Raw genomic sequence first — 15,789 nt, forward strand, 5'->3', positions numbered from 1 at the left:
AATTCAGTAAAATTAATAAAATAAGTAAAGGTAGAAAGCAAAATTAAAAATCAGATAAAGTTAAAAAGATCAGATAAACACAAGAAATAAATAGATACATATATAAGTGAGATAAATATATGTAGTTAAAACAATGATTATAATTTTTCATAATAATAATAATAATCAATAATGCAGTCCAAGCCAGATTAAAAAGCTAAGTCTTTAGTTTACTTTTAAAAACACACAGAGTTTAAAAATGTTTTATTTTCTAGATTGTCCTTGTGTTTCTTAGGGATCCTCGTGTGTTTCTAGTCTATCGTGGTTCCTGTTTTATTTTTTATTTTATTTATTCACATATATATATATATGGCGTTTTGCCTTTATTTGATAAGACAGCTGAAGAGAGACAGGAAATATGGGAGGAGTAGAGAGTGGGGCAAGACATGCAGCAGATGGTTATGGTTGGGAGTCGAACCGGCAACCTCTGCTTCCTGTGTTTTCCCTCCTGTGTGATAGTCCTCACCTGTGCCTTGTTGATCTTACCTGTGCCTCGTTACTCGTTATCTAGTGTGTATCTGGTCCCTATGGCTGTTTCCGAAATCGCCTACTATACTAGCAGTACGTACTGATATGTCCAAAATTCAGTATGTAGTAAGTAGTATGTGAACAAGAGCAAATTCTGCAGTATGCCAAAACTCCCCGGATGTCTACTGATACGGGAAAATATCTCAGTGTGCATCGGACCAGTCTGCCTCGCGTACTGTTTCCCATAATGCACAGCGCTCATTCTGCTTTTTCTTTTTCCTCATTTTTGACGGGAGGAAATCGGTTTCTGGGTGCTGTGAAAGTTATCAAATTACATATAAACCACTTCCTAACTTTTTAAATCATAAATGGATGCTAAATAAGCATTTTATTTATCGGCTTCACCGTTGTTTACTTCCGCTTTCCGAAACCGGGAATCCAGCGAAGTCTGGCTCAGCATGCTGCATGACAGATCGGACAGAACAGTCATACTACAGACTAAATTCAAACGCAGTATGTAGTAGGCAATACCTACTGCCTACTACATTAGTAAGTAGTATGTAGCAGGCCGTTTCGGAAACAGCCTATGTTTCCTCCCTTCTGTGTGTGTTCATTGTGTTGGTGATGTGTCGTGTTGAGTCCATACCAGTACTCCTGTGTTCCCTGTGTTCCCCTAGTTTTGTTTAAATTAAATTTTTGTTTGTATCTTTTGTTCTTTTGTTTATTAAAACCTTTTATTTTGAATCTGCACTTGGGTCCTCCTTCCACCATTTTCTTCACCGTGACAGAGAGTTCAGAGTTTTGACACATGAGGAATATTTAAAAGGGAAGCATTAGAGGACCTCAGTGATCAAGCTGGAACATGAAGTGACAGGAGATCAGTGATGTATGGAGGAGCTTTAAAAACAAGTAAAAGAGCCGGTGCAGAGTTTTTAAAAGAGCAGTAATGTGGTCAGTTTTCTTAGTCTGTGTTTAACTCTGGCAGCAGCGTTCTGAACAAGCTGCAGTTTCCTGAGAGTACGCTCCCCACATGTCACCACAGAGCTCAGTCACTGTTCATAAAACAATCAAAAAGACCTTTAGGTGCCCGAGAGCATCAAATAAGGATCCTTCTGCCACTGAAAGTAGTCCCCTACAAACGATGTATGTCCTCCTGCTCTGATGAAAACTTGTTCTTCTGATTCTGAATGATCTAAACTACATGTTATTTTAAAACTCAGAGAAAGGTGTTTCTGTTTCTTTACCTGCAACAATGAAACACCGGAGACTTAGTGAACTGGTCTCATTGGATGCTTTTTAACAAACATTTGCTTCCTGTATTAGTTCACATCTTTTCACTGGTGCATCTTGTGTGATGTTCGTACGTGTGATTGCTCGTTGTGTTTGTCAGGATCTTTGTGCTTCAGCCGGTCTTTCCTCAGACCCTCCTCAGAGAGAGATGTTTAATCTCAACACTTTGTCCTGGTTGGATTAAATTAACATAAAGACAGATCTAACCTGCTCACATGTTCAGGTCTCTGGAGTCACCTGAGACTTTAAACACACCTTTCTTTATATTATAACAGGACAAACAGTGTGGTGTAGTCTTTTCCCACGATCTGTTGAAACAGAGAACATTATGGTCCTGATCAGGAACGCGTGTCAGCTGATTCCAGCATTTTTTAACCCCCCCCCTCTAAAATGAAATCCTGTTGGGTCCTGAATCTGCAGCGTTTGAGTGATGCCTCCATCCTAAAGGAGGAAGTGGCCTTTGTGCAGCGTGGAATCCCTCCTGGGTGTGCGTGGAAGGTGTGTGGGAGGCTTGTGTGGGCCCTGCTCATACAGAGGGGCTCTAAAGACCAGCCTACACACTCAGGACCCGCCCCCCTCCCAGCCCCACATCCAGCTGGAGCCTGTCAGCAAAACAGCCAGCCAGGCAGAAACCATAGAAGAAGAAGACAACAAGAGGAGTGAGGAGGACAAAGGCAGAGAGAGAGAGTGTGTGAAGAAAGGAAGAGAGTGTGAGGTGGACAGCAGCACAGAGTGTGTGTCGGTGGGATCGTCCTGGTGTGCAGAAAAGGCCCACTCCTACACACACATTCCTCTGTTTATATGGAAGTCAATGACACGCGCACGCTCGACAGCTGCACACAGTACCTGCAGCAGGACCCACATCTGTGTGTATGTGTGTGTGTGTGTGTGTGTGTGTGTGTGTGTGTGTGTGTGTGTGTTTGTTTGTGCGTGTGTAGGAGGTGATGCTCTTATTCTGAAGCAGCAGGGGGGCTCGGAGCGGCTCATCAGGACTCTCCTCAGCAGGACGGGGATCTCTAAAGCCTGAGACTGATGCTGGTCTTTCTCTCACACCTTCACACTGAGATCTGCTCTGAAGGAAACCTAAGTCGATGTCAGTCACAGAGGTTTCACTGGAGAGATGCTTTTCACTGACAAAATGATTAGAGAACAAAGAACTCATGAAAATTTAGATGATGATCTACTATTGTTATTTATTTATTACTGATGTATTATCTTGCTTCCCCTTTTGCCTACTTACACATTATGTAAGATGTGGGCTGTGGGGTTGAAGGGAGGGCTAGGACGGGGCATGGAAGGGGAATGGCAACCTTAAATACTGCAGCAGCTGTTCCATGTTTTTGTTTTTGTTTACCAGCAATGTGTGCTGCAAATCAAATGTATTATGGGAGATAATAGATGTAAAATAACTCCTCTGAACTTTGTCATAAGACTCATTTTTACTGGCTTTAAAGGAAATATTCCGCTCTGAGGACATAAAACATGTTGTGCCAGGACAACATTAAGTTTATCTTTGCTCACATTAACCCACAGAAGCTAGAGGTGTCAGCATTTTCAGCAACAAAACACCTGAGTTTACTTCACACATTCATGGACTGAATTTGCATTTATGTTGGTTTCATTTTGAGTATTTTATAGTTGCAAAAGTCACGTATCTTGAAAGTTGTGGATTCAGAAACTGAATTAAAGACAAATTAACAATTATCTTTATACAAAAAAAAATTGTAGATGTCAATCAAAGGTGTGGACTATTTAGTGGAGTTTTTCTACACAGTCATTCAAGCCATCACACTGAAAACATCTTCTTCTACAGTGCAGACTCATGCATGCTGACTTTCCTGTAATCTGCACATGTCTGCAGGGTCATGTGTGTCCTCTGACCTTCATTAGAGGCTTTTGTTAGCATTAAGACATATAGAGTTTTACTGTATGTACAGATTTAAGAATGAATTCAGCTGTTACTCCTGCTGAGAGAGCACTGATACATAAGGTTAATGTATGGTTAGCAGGTTTTTACCCGGCTACTAACTTAAGATACAAACACATTTGTTAAAAACATTGATTAAAGCTGTTTTATTGATTGAAATGATTTATGTTTACAGTTTTTAAAAATAATCCCAGTGATTCCTCGTCAGTGATCGTTCCATGGTGATGGATTCTTCTCTGCCTGTTGTGGTGGATTGAACATGAAACTGTCCTCATTCAGCTCTCCTTCTTCTCTGAGCTCTGTGGTTCACACACCTTTAAAAAGAAACTAATGTCACAACTTTGAACCCTGCTGCTATCATCACCACCGCTCATGGTTTAACTTTCTATGGAGAGATTGCTAACCTAAAGTTTCTCTCACCTGCTCCACTCCTTCATCATATTGAGGGACAGGATCCAACATGAAAACATCTGTAGCCTGATGATTTAGCATGCTAACTGAAACAAGCTACATTGTTTTGATGCTAACTGAAGCTAAGGGTTTTACCTCACCTTACGGTCTATGGTGTCAACAAGCAGACGCTAAATGTGTCTGAACTCTATTTTGTGGATTGATTTGACATGACGTGTGATCAGTTTGTCTCTGGTGTTGATCATGTTAGTGAAAGTTAATAACCGTCGTCAAGGGGTTTGGACCAATCAGAATCAAGCTTCTTACACAGCAGGAACATCAGTAAGAGAGCCTGAAATGGACCATGAATCTGATGATCACACAGACAGTTTGGAGCTGTTGCTCATTTTCATGTCTGTGCCTCGGTTGGGATTTGACACAGGATGTGCAGCGTCTAATATCATAAAACACATCCATATGAAGACACAATCAAAGCAGATACGATATTATGAATTACAATAAACACTAACATGAATTAGAAATTAAACATACAGCAATCTAAACTGAGTCCAGCTCAGGCGTGCTTTCAGCCAGCTGTCTCCTCTGAGGTGACAGATTTTATATTTAATCTGAGTAGGGGAATTGTTCCAGATGTAGATCTCTGATGATGTCTGATACAGTTTTTACATTCAGTGTGTGCATGGGGCAAGATAATCTGGAAGCCACTCTGAGACAACAGAAATGCATCAAACGCTGTAAACGGAGGAGAGTGTGTGTGCAGAGATGACTTTCAGGCTCCGGATACATAATGACAGAAGGTTTCTCACTGTGGAGGGAGAAGCCAGAGTCCATACCGTCACACAGTATGAGAGATGAGATTAAAAACAAAGGAAAGAATAGGACAGTCAGAATTATGACCACTCTGCCCAGTCTGTTTATTATTATTTACTTTGTTTTTATTATTATTATTATTTATGTATTATCATTATTGTTTACTCTATTATTATTAGTCTTATTTATTATTATTATCATTGTTTACTTAAATTTTGTTTTATTCTATTTTATTTTATTTGTATTTATATCTTATTTTATCCCTTCTTCTATTAATATGTTGACTTTCTTACACACTGTTTATAAGAGCTCTGGAATGCCTGAATTTCCCTCCCTGGATAAATAAAGTATTTCTGATTGTGTTGTAATCCCAGATTACACAGCAGCAGATTAAACATTTAAAATTATCTTAATCTCGCCATCATCACAGCAGAGTTATTGATGAATAAATCAAGAGCAAATGTTTGACAACACTTGAAAAGATGATCCTGCTGACTAAATTAAAGCAACTGATATGGGTGACAGATGATACAGTATTAAAACAAACTGTGTTTTGATTCCAGATTTAAATATTTGATGTGTAGAGGTATCACTGTTTACTGTGAGATATCTATTATTTTAGATATTTACAACAGTTACAACAGTATATCTTAAAAGAATTTAGGAAAATGGAAACCATTACAGAGTCTAAAAGAATAATACAGTTAGTCGAGCAGGCATACAGTGGTACCTCTAAATCAGTCATTTCAAAACTCTACCTGGGGATTAGAGAAGGAACAGTACGGTACTACACACCATATTAAAGAGAGATAGGGAAAATAAATTCAATGATACAATAACTGAACAGCAATGGGAAACGTATGCCAAAACACCTTTTCCCCTTCTTGTTCTATGTGTTGGTGTGAATATGGTTGGAAGAATCCTGTACGATATTTCACTACTCCTAAAATGGGAAAGTGGAGTCATACATGCTGCAGAAACTGTGGGGGGGATGGGGGGGATCACCAGCATCTTTTTTGGAACTGTCCAAATTGACGACAGTTTGGGTTAAATATTTAGATAGATATCTTTATTGTCATTGTAGTGTAAGAAGAAATAAAACTAAAGTAGAATAAAATGTTAACTATTCGAAAATAAACAGTAGAATACACTGTATATGTACAATATATACAAATAGATCATAGAATATAACAGTTTAAACATAAATGGATATTTTGAATATTATGAAGCAGATTCACTTCTGTTTCTTTACCTGGGGGACCTGCAGAGGACATAACAGGAGACACTAAATATCTAAAATACATGTATGTACTATCGCTGCTAAAAAAAAAAAAGCAAAACTGGGTTGAAATCATCAAAGAAATTCATGAGATGGAAAAAACGACTTTCCTTCTCAGATGAAGAAGAGACTTGTACATTACAAGGTGGGACAAATGGAAACTGTATTTCTGGGAATATAAAGTGTGAATTGTGGCTGCTCCCCTCCTCCTCACTGCTGAAACACTGTTGACCTCCATCTTATTGTAGTCTATGATAATGGGGCAAAACTTCAAGTTACACACATGCTGCACAAACCCTTTGACTGAGGAAGTAGAACTGTGAATATTACAAAGACTGTCAATGATGTTCATGTTTGTTTGTTTTGTCTTTCTTTTGTTGTGTAAAAATAAAACTAAAATGTAAGTGTTAAAAGAGAAAAGATAATCCTGCGTTATTCTCCATTCTTTAAGAAGCAGCTGGATTATTTCACTGCTGTCACACAGTCAGATGAGGGATGTGTGCGCAGAGGGTGGCAGGTGTAGGATTATGTGTCTGCGGTCGGGTGTAGGCTCACCCTGCCTCTCACCAGGTCACAGGCCTCCGGGACCCTGAACGGGACCAGCGGCACAGATATGGACGGATGGATGCACTTACACTGACCTAAAGGTTCTTTTTCTTCAGTCTGCATTCAGAGACAGAGCCTGAAATGGACCTGACACTGAAACTCACAGACTCGGTCAGATGTTCGAGGACAGATCTACCAACAGCCTCCACGGTGTGAGGAGGAGCAGCTCCGGGTCTCCAGGCTGCGCTCCTCCTCAGTGTCTGCAGGATCCCTGTGTGTCCGTGCGTTCAATAAAACACATTTTAATTTAAAGTCAGTTTGTGCACAAGAATAAAAAACATACATCAGATATGAAATGAGCTTTTAACTGATCTTAGAGAGCCGAGAGAGAACAGGTTCGATCAGATGATCAGTATTTATTCTGCGGTGCCAAATCACAGAGCTGCTGACCTAAACTCACACTCTGTATTTCATTGATTTTATTTTGTGTTTGTCTGAAATAAGCGAGTAAAAAAATTAACTTTATAATTGGTCCTTTGAGAAAATGCCCGTGTTGTGGAGAACTTCATGTGGGGCGCGCTGGATTGAAGTCATGTGGCGCCCCCTGCCGGTCAGAGCAGGGGGAGCTTTATAAAATAGTCTTAATTTAAAACAAAAGCTCTATTCTCCTATAAAGAAAGACAAATTAAAGGCAATGAAAATATAGACATACACTACCAGTCCAAAGTTTGGAAACACCTTCTCATTCAAGGGTTTGTATTTATTGTAATGATTGTAAACACTGTAGATTAATACTGAAGACATCCAAACTATGAAAGAACATATATGGAATTATTGAATGAAGAACAAAGTGTTAAACAAAGCAGAATCTGTTTTATATTTTAGATTCTGTAAAGTAGCCCCCTTTTTCCTTCATGACAGCTTTGCACACTCTTGGTATTCTCTCAGTCTGCTTCATGAAGTGGTCTCCTGGAATGGTTTCTAATGAACATGAGCCTTGTCAAGAGTTAATTTGTAGAATGACTTGCCTTCTTAATGTGTTTGAGACCATCAGTTGTGTTGTTCAGAGGTAGGGTTAGTACACAATGGATAGCCCTATTTGACTACTGTTGTAATCCAGATTATGGTAAAACCAGATTATTTCATAGTTTAGATGTCTTCAGTATTAATCTACAATGTTGAAAATAATTACAATAAATAAAAAAACATTGAATGAGAAGGTGTGTCCAAACCTTTGACTGTTAATGTGTGTATATTTAACATAGAAGTAAAAACAGAGTTTCATTATTTTCACATGTTTTATTTAAACCTTTTTAATGCCCTAAATTTAAAGATATCAAGCCCTCTGCATCCATCTTCATTTTTCTTCTTCCAGCTGCTCATTTGTTTCAACATGCTTTCGTCAGATAGGCTGCAGTTTTCTCCTGACAAGAACAAACTGAGATCAGAGTGTTGAAATTCAAATTTCTCTCATGTCATTGCAGCAGGTCCGATGACTGAGTGTGTATCCCTCCTTCAATGACACAAAATGAGAAGTAAACACAGTGATAGATAAAACACAGGTACGTGAACATCTGTCTGTCTGATCATGTTTATTCTACCTGGACTGGACTATTGGTCTCATTTCAGTCAAACTGACACCACACCATGTCTGAACTTCCCCCTGACTGAAATCACTGTCTCTATTTGCCCTATTATTCATTCCAAGCTGCATTACATATACAGATATACAAATATCATATATACATATTTTTGAAGACTTAAACCCAGATTTTCTTATTTGTTAATGTGATTTTATAGTTTTTATTGGTTGATTATTTTCTGATATGCCTTTTAAATGGAACCTTTTCTTCTCTTCCAATCTTTATCTTTGTTTGTTCTCTTTTGTTTGTTTTGTGGTCGTCATTTATAGTCCAACCCTTTTTTTCGAACCTTTTTTTGTGTGTAATGTAGTCTATACCTGATCAATGTATTTAATTATTGCTTTCAAAAACGACTTTTTATTTTCTTTTTTGTTCTGTTTAATATCAAGCACTTTTATATATTTGCCCAGTTGCATATAAAATAAAATAATAAATCAAAATAAATAAATATATAAATAAAATATAAATGGAACCTTTAGCACTTTTATCATGTCTATTGATTTTATCATATTTATAGTTATATTAGTTTTAGTATATTTATATATGTATGTATGTATGTTAGCAGTTAGCAGTTTGTTCTGTCTTGTAATTCTGTAATGATCTATCACCTCACTGGCTGCAAAACAAGTTTACCTACGGGCACAAATAAAGGAACCTGAACCTGAACCTGATGATTTTGTTTTATTCAGGAACAGGCAAACCAAAAACACATGACAGCAGATATGACAGGAGCATACCACAGATCATATGAGATGAGGAGAAAGAATAGACACATTTTAAATTAAAAAGCACCATGGAAAACATACGTGTTGTAAAACTACATGGGAATATACAGTACACAGGCATTTCCTGGAGATCTCAGAATGTGACCATGGAATGCTTCAGCATGGCAGGGAAATACAAGATCCTGAAGGATTCACAGGAGGGACACCAGACCACATCTCAGCAGTCTGCAGTCCACTATGAGAGGTGGTTTAGGGGCCACCGAGCTGAAGCGCTCCACTGACAGGCCCTTAACATTTCTTCATCACACTGGTTAACAGTGGGAGGTCTGGACTGAATCCTCTGACATGGACATGTGAGAGGATAAAGTTTGTTCTAAAGGACATTTGTTAGAGACAGACCCTCGCCTAAAGGTTGAATCTGGTTTTTTTTCCCCCCCAGGGACATGATTTGATAATGAAGGATTGATCCAGCCAAAAGTCTCACCTGAATGAGTGCAGATCTGAACTGTAAGGACAGAGCTCCATCTAGTGGTGTGAAAGAGTAATACAGCTGTTTGATTCAATCCTACTGAATGAAAGGGTTATGATGAATTATGATCTCCAGATCTGCAGTGTAAAATATGCATTCAAGTACCATTCATGTTTTACATTTCTCATCATACTGATTGTGTTTCAGAGAGGTTCAGTATGGACAGAACACGCAGGGGCACGTCCAGACCAAGCGGCAACCTCCAATCTAAAAATATGAGTCTAATGTGGAAGTGTTAAAAACTACAGTTCATGGAGGATCCGCTTGAGGCTGGCTCCGGAAGTACCGGAAGTCACATACACATGAATGGGAAAAAGACGATCTTTACAGCAGAAATAAACATGTTTACAGCCTGGTTCAAAAGATGAGTGTAGTCTGAATAGCTCATTTCTCGATGTGCTCTCACTGTGAGGGGGGTGAATTTTTTTCTAATGTGTTAATTTCAAAGATATTGAGATTACTAGTCTTCCAATGAGAGGCACAGCTGCCTGCAGGAACACTGTAGCTGTTGGCTAGGAGGCTCAAACTCCGTCACACTGTAACTTTACGTCACACTGGCTCCACAGCAGCAATATGGCTGCCGCCGCCGCCTGGCCTCAATACAGCTCTTCAGAAACAGATGGGTGACGTCACGGATACTACCTCCATATTTTATACAGTCTATGGTCCAGACTGGGGTGGCCTGGGTTAGTGACAGGCAGGGAGGGGCTGGGCTATGAGTGTGCACTCACACAGATTACAGTATTTCTCAATTGCTGAAACACATTTCTTTACATCCACCACACTTTTCTCAACACTAGAAGCACAAAACCCAATTTTCAAACTACATTCACCAAACCTCTGACTCTTCCTGCAAAACCAAACAATGTTGTTAAATCATGTTAGATTGATCCCGAGTCAATCAAAATTAAAACAATACTGAGCAGTCATAACACACTACATCAAAACACTGAAAACACAATGCTCAGGACATGAAGCTGGAGAAATCCTGTTTATTGTTCACAGGAGGATAAATGAATGTAGCTCCTGTATACAGTAACAATAAAGTCAACACAAATATGAATGAGGAGCACATTACAGTGTAATCCACAAAATCAAACTGAAGTGCTTATAGTATCTACAATCATTCAGCCACAGCATCAGGCCTACGTGTTGGGTCAGGCCACAGGACTTCATCCACATCACAGGCCACATTCTCCCTGGCCAGGCAACAGGGGAAAACCCCCTGGCGTGCCGGATCCAGGCTTATATTTGTTTCCTCACATCATTAGTCACAAGTGTGATCAGTTCTGAGTGGTTGTGTTGAAGCTGTGACTCCTGTGCTTCAAATGTGTTGAACTTTTGCTACCTGTGCTTACCTGAATGCAGCACAAGTGCATCACAGTGCAACATGTGTTTTAGTGAGTGAGGATGTGTTTGAAGTTGTGTCTAACAGGTAAGAAGTGCCAAAAGAGTGACTCATTCAATACATGGGTTCAGGCTGCTAAGGGACTTGGTTCAGACAACAGGGTTTACTGTTTTATCAATTGAGAAACACTGTAAACAACTTTCACTGAGAATCATACAGATCTTATACTCCTATGATACTTTTTGTCTCTAAGAACAAACATGACAGGTACACGACACTTAAGCAAACCATGACTCAGAGGAGGGGACAGCTTCAGAGAGTTCATTCTGTCAGATACAGAGTTTATTCTTTTAAAGGAGAACACTGTTACACATGAGGGGGGAGGGGGGAGGGGGGCACACTATCTTAACAGCTCCTGGGAGAAGCTGTTTTTCAGTCTGTCTTTGTACTGATGTGCAGTGATCCCTGGTTAATGTGACAGTATTTACACTCTTCAGGAGTTTCAGTTTGGATGCTTTCTCTGTTTCATACAGGTCCTGTGTGCATGAAACCATTGTTTCAGCCTGACTAGCTGCACCTGTATGCTTAGCTCAAACTAACACACTATTCAAAAGCACTGCAGTGTTGTCATTTAATATCACAGTGGCAACAAGGCAGTGCCAAAGGAACAAAGACAGCATGTCGTAAAAGAATGAATGCATTCATTTTGGCCCTTAATCACATTACTGTCAGGGTGTGTTCTCAGTTGTTGGACCCAGAGCTGAGACAGAGACACAGTGGCGGTTAAAGGTGACATATCACACTTTTTTCATCAATATATATTGGTCTAAGAGGTCCCCAAAACATGTCTTTGAAGTTTATGCTCAAAAAAACACTTTGAAATCAGATTTTGGTCTGCCTGAAAAACCCTCTTCTTCAGCCCTCCTCAGAACAGTCTGTTTTCTCTCAGACCACGCCCCCTCAGGAAGTGGATGTGCCTCGGCTGTCCAGCACGTTGATCTAATGTTTACATGTTGGCTGAATATACACGGCTGCTCAGAGATCACGTTACTTCAACCCTCTGAATCTGATCCAGAATCTGATCCTGACGGAGAGGCGCCTGCAGCAGGACCTTTCTGAAGGATTGGTCACAGATTTAGTGTTTCTTGTTGTTTTATTTATCAGTATGTAGACGTGTGTCTTGGTACACAGCTACGAACATGTAGCTATGTGGCTATGCTAACTAGCGCTAGCGCTTATCCATGATAAATAAAAATCATCCACTAGATCTTCAAATCTGCAGACGTGGGGAGTAAAACCAACCTCTACCAGAAAGGCAGCAGGACCTTTTCTGAAGGATTGGTCACAGATTTAGTGTTTCTTGTTGTTTTATTTGTCAGTATGTAGATGTGTGTCTTGGTACACAGCTACAGCTACGACATGTAGCTATGTAGCTATGCTAACTAGCGCTAGCACTTATCCATGATAAATAAAAACCATCCACTAGATCTTCAAATCTGCAGACGTGGGGAGTAAAACCGACCTTTGTGTTTATTAAGACAGCCTACAACTAGCATGCCTCCCTCTTAAGCTCCTTGTTAGCACACATTTGTGCAGGGAATGAAAAACAGAGGAGGGATTCAGTATTATTTTATACAGTCTATGGGCTGAACAAGCTCCGAGCTCTGACTTCCTGTTACAGACCGGATATTGTTGTGACGTAACAAAAACACTGAAGTCTGAAACGGCTGGTTTCACACACATTTACAGAAAGGTGGAGAAATCAGAACAGGGGCAGAATGGATTTTTTTCATTCTCGGGGGGTTTGTAGACATGCCAGGGACACATATTTCAGGTAGAGAACCATTAAAAAGTCAATTTTGCATGATATGTCACCTTTAAAGTCAGTCTATTAATCACAGAACTGAAAAAAAAGAAAAAGGAAAATTCAAAATGCTGCCTTGAAAGTCTGGCCTGGTGAAAAAACCTGGTGTGATGAGAGACAACTGCACATGAAAGAGAAAAAACACTGCAGGGCAGGCACACAGGAAAAAATCCGGACCCAGACAAATCTTCACACAATAACTTGATGCTTGTTATAGTCACCAGTGGAGAAGGACTAATCTGCACGGAAGTGGCAGGAGGGCCAGGTACATGTAGGAGCACAGACTGAGATTGCTCCAGGTGTGTCTCCACGCAGCAGCAGCACTGAGCCAAACTTACACCCCCCCCCCCCCCCCCCCACACACACACACACACCACACACACGCTCTCTCTCACACACACACACACACACACACACACACACACACACACACACACACACACACACACACACACACACACACACACAATGTTGTCAATGAGGAGGGAGAGGTTCTTTGTTTTTGAGAGGGTGGATTTGGTGCCATCGAGAAGGACTTCTGCTTTATCACTGTTCAGTTTGAGGAAGTTGTGGGTGAACCAGGATCTGATGTCATGGAGACAGTCGGAAAGGGAGGTGGAAGAGAGAGAGGAGGTGGGTTTAGTGGACGGGTAGAGCTGGGTGACACAGTTCTCTTTAATTTACTTTGACTCTTTTGTTGTTTTACTGTCTGATGCACCTAACATATTTAAAGTAGAAATCTGACCTTCCGTTCTTGTTAAGTGGAGAATCTGAGCTGTATACTTTCATATCAAATAATGAAAATGTAACATTTTGTAAAACTTTATCTAGAAAACTCAGATTTAAAATGTAAATACATTTGAAGTACTGCAAGGAGGCTTATAAGCTGTTCTATTGAGAATTGAATAAATATGTTTACATATATGAATTTATTTTATGTATTTATTTTTTTAGTCTTCATTTCTTTCGTTTGTGTTTTTAATCTTAGAAAGACATAAACTTGGGCCTCGTAATCAAACATTCTCCTTTAATGTAACTGGCTATAAAGCTCTTGAGAAATCACACAAGCACAGGCTGTATCTAATAAAGGTTGATACTAAACATAGACTTGAAATAAATAACATGTCTGCTTTATTTTGGCTCTCCTCTCACCAGGCAGACACAATGCTGCATTCACCGTCCCGACAAAAACCTCGTGTATTATGGTGTTATACAGAGACTGCATAATAAACTGTGTTTTACATACATGTATTATTCGTTAGATCTCATTGACATCTGTTAAGACGACAGTTTACCAAACCAACGATTATGCACTAAAATATAGGAAATAAAGATGAGAATGATTCAGTAACACAGAATATAGTTGTTGGCCTTATCAAACTGGAAAACTACTACTCAAACTAATTCTACGACAAACCTTCTTGGAAGTATATAAAACAGTGTTATTTGATAGACCGAGGCTGAAGTTCAATTTCTGTTTGACATTTATTGAACTGTCTGTGTACATTGACGCCTCTTCTCAGAGTTGGTATTTACTACCTTTTCCAGATTACGTGAATGCATCACAGCATCAGCTAGCTACCCAGCTAGCTGTAGCAAACAATGTGGTAATGTAATGAGCTTCACTCTTTGTTTCACCAACATCAGAGACTTAGTAAATACAATGACTGTATCCCGGGACAGGAGCACTCTGACACAGGTGATTTACACGCTTCTTATTGTAGAAACAGGGTCAATATTTAGAAGTTAAATCCTGATACTTCTGGTATTGTGTTAATGGTTGCCAGGACAGCAGCTAGCTAGGTTCTGTATTCTCGTGGGTCTCACCTGCAGCTCGGGGTGTGTTTGTAAAGTTCTCACCTGTAGTTCATGTAGAGAGTGAGGAGTAAAGACTTAGACACAGCAGACTACTGACACTACAGAAGCTAACTGTCAGGCTCTGTAACAGCTATCTGGAGAGTCACTTATCTTTACTTTACCAGCTGGGAAAGTTCGTGTTGTTGTCACGTGTCCCGCGCATCAGCGACGTTACACTGCTGTACCTGTGTCCCGTTACGTTACCATTATATCACCGTTACATCACTGTTACGTTACCATTACATCACAGTTACATCACTGTTACGTTACCATTATATCACCGTTACATTACTGTTACGTTACCATTACATCGCCGTTACATTACTGTTACATTACCATTATATCACCGTTTCATCACTGTTACATTACCATTACATCACCGTTACATAACCATTACACCACTGTTACATTACCAGTACATCACCATTACATTACCATTACATTACCAGTACATCACCATTACATTACCATTACATAACCATTACACCAATGTTATACCACTGTTACATTGCCAGTACATCACCGTTATATTACCATTACAGAACCATTACATCACCGTTACATTACCAGTACACCACCATTATATTACCATTACAGAACCATTACACCACTGTTACATTACCAGTACATCACCGTTATATTACCATTACAGAACCATTACACCACTGTTACATTACCAGTACATCACCGTTATATTACCATTACAGAACCATTACATCACCGTTACATTACCAGTACACCACTGTTATATTACCATTACAGAACCATTACACCACTGTTACGTTACCAGTACATCATTGTTTCATTACCAATATATGAGCATTACATTACCATTTACATGACCATTACATCACCCTTACATAACCATTACACCACTGTTTCATTACCAGTACATCAGCGTTGTATTACCATTACATTACCAATATATTATCTTTATGTTACCAATACATCACCGTTACTTCACCATTACATTACCGATGTATTACCGTTATGTTACCAGTACATGACCATTACATTACCAATATATTACTGTTACGTTACATTACCGATATA

The 15,789-nt window shown here is 39.5% G+C and overlaps 1 protein-coding gene across 2 annotated transcripts in view; it reads left to right on the forward strand.

Moving 5' to 3' along the window:
* The first annotated feature begins 14,438 nt into the window (after positions 1 to 14,438).
* wu:fj29h11 (protein NO VEIN) overlaps positions 14,439 to 15,789 on the forward strand; it is a 75,530-nt gene continuing 74,179 nt past the window's right edge. Inside the window, exon 1 of one of the 2 annotated variants that reach the window (XM_034707573.1) lies at positions 14,439 to 14,578. The gene's annotated coding sequence lies outside the window, so the exon portion shown is untranslated. The remainder of the gene's footprint in view (positions 14,579 to 15,789) is intronic. The other variant, XM_034707575.1, reaches the window with a different exon arrangement.

This window comes from Notolabrus celidotus, chromosome 18, assembly GCF_009762535.1.
Source record: "Notolabrus celidotus isolate fNotCel1 chromosome 18, fNotCel1.pri, whole genome shotgun sequence".
Lineage (NCBI taxonomy): Eukaryota > Metazoa > Chordata > Actinopteri > Labriformes > Labridae > Notolabrus > Notolabrus celidotus.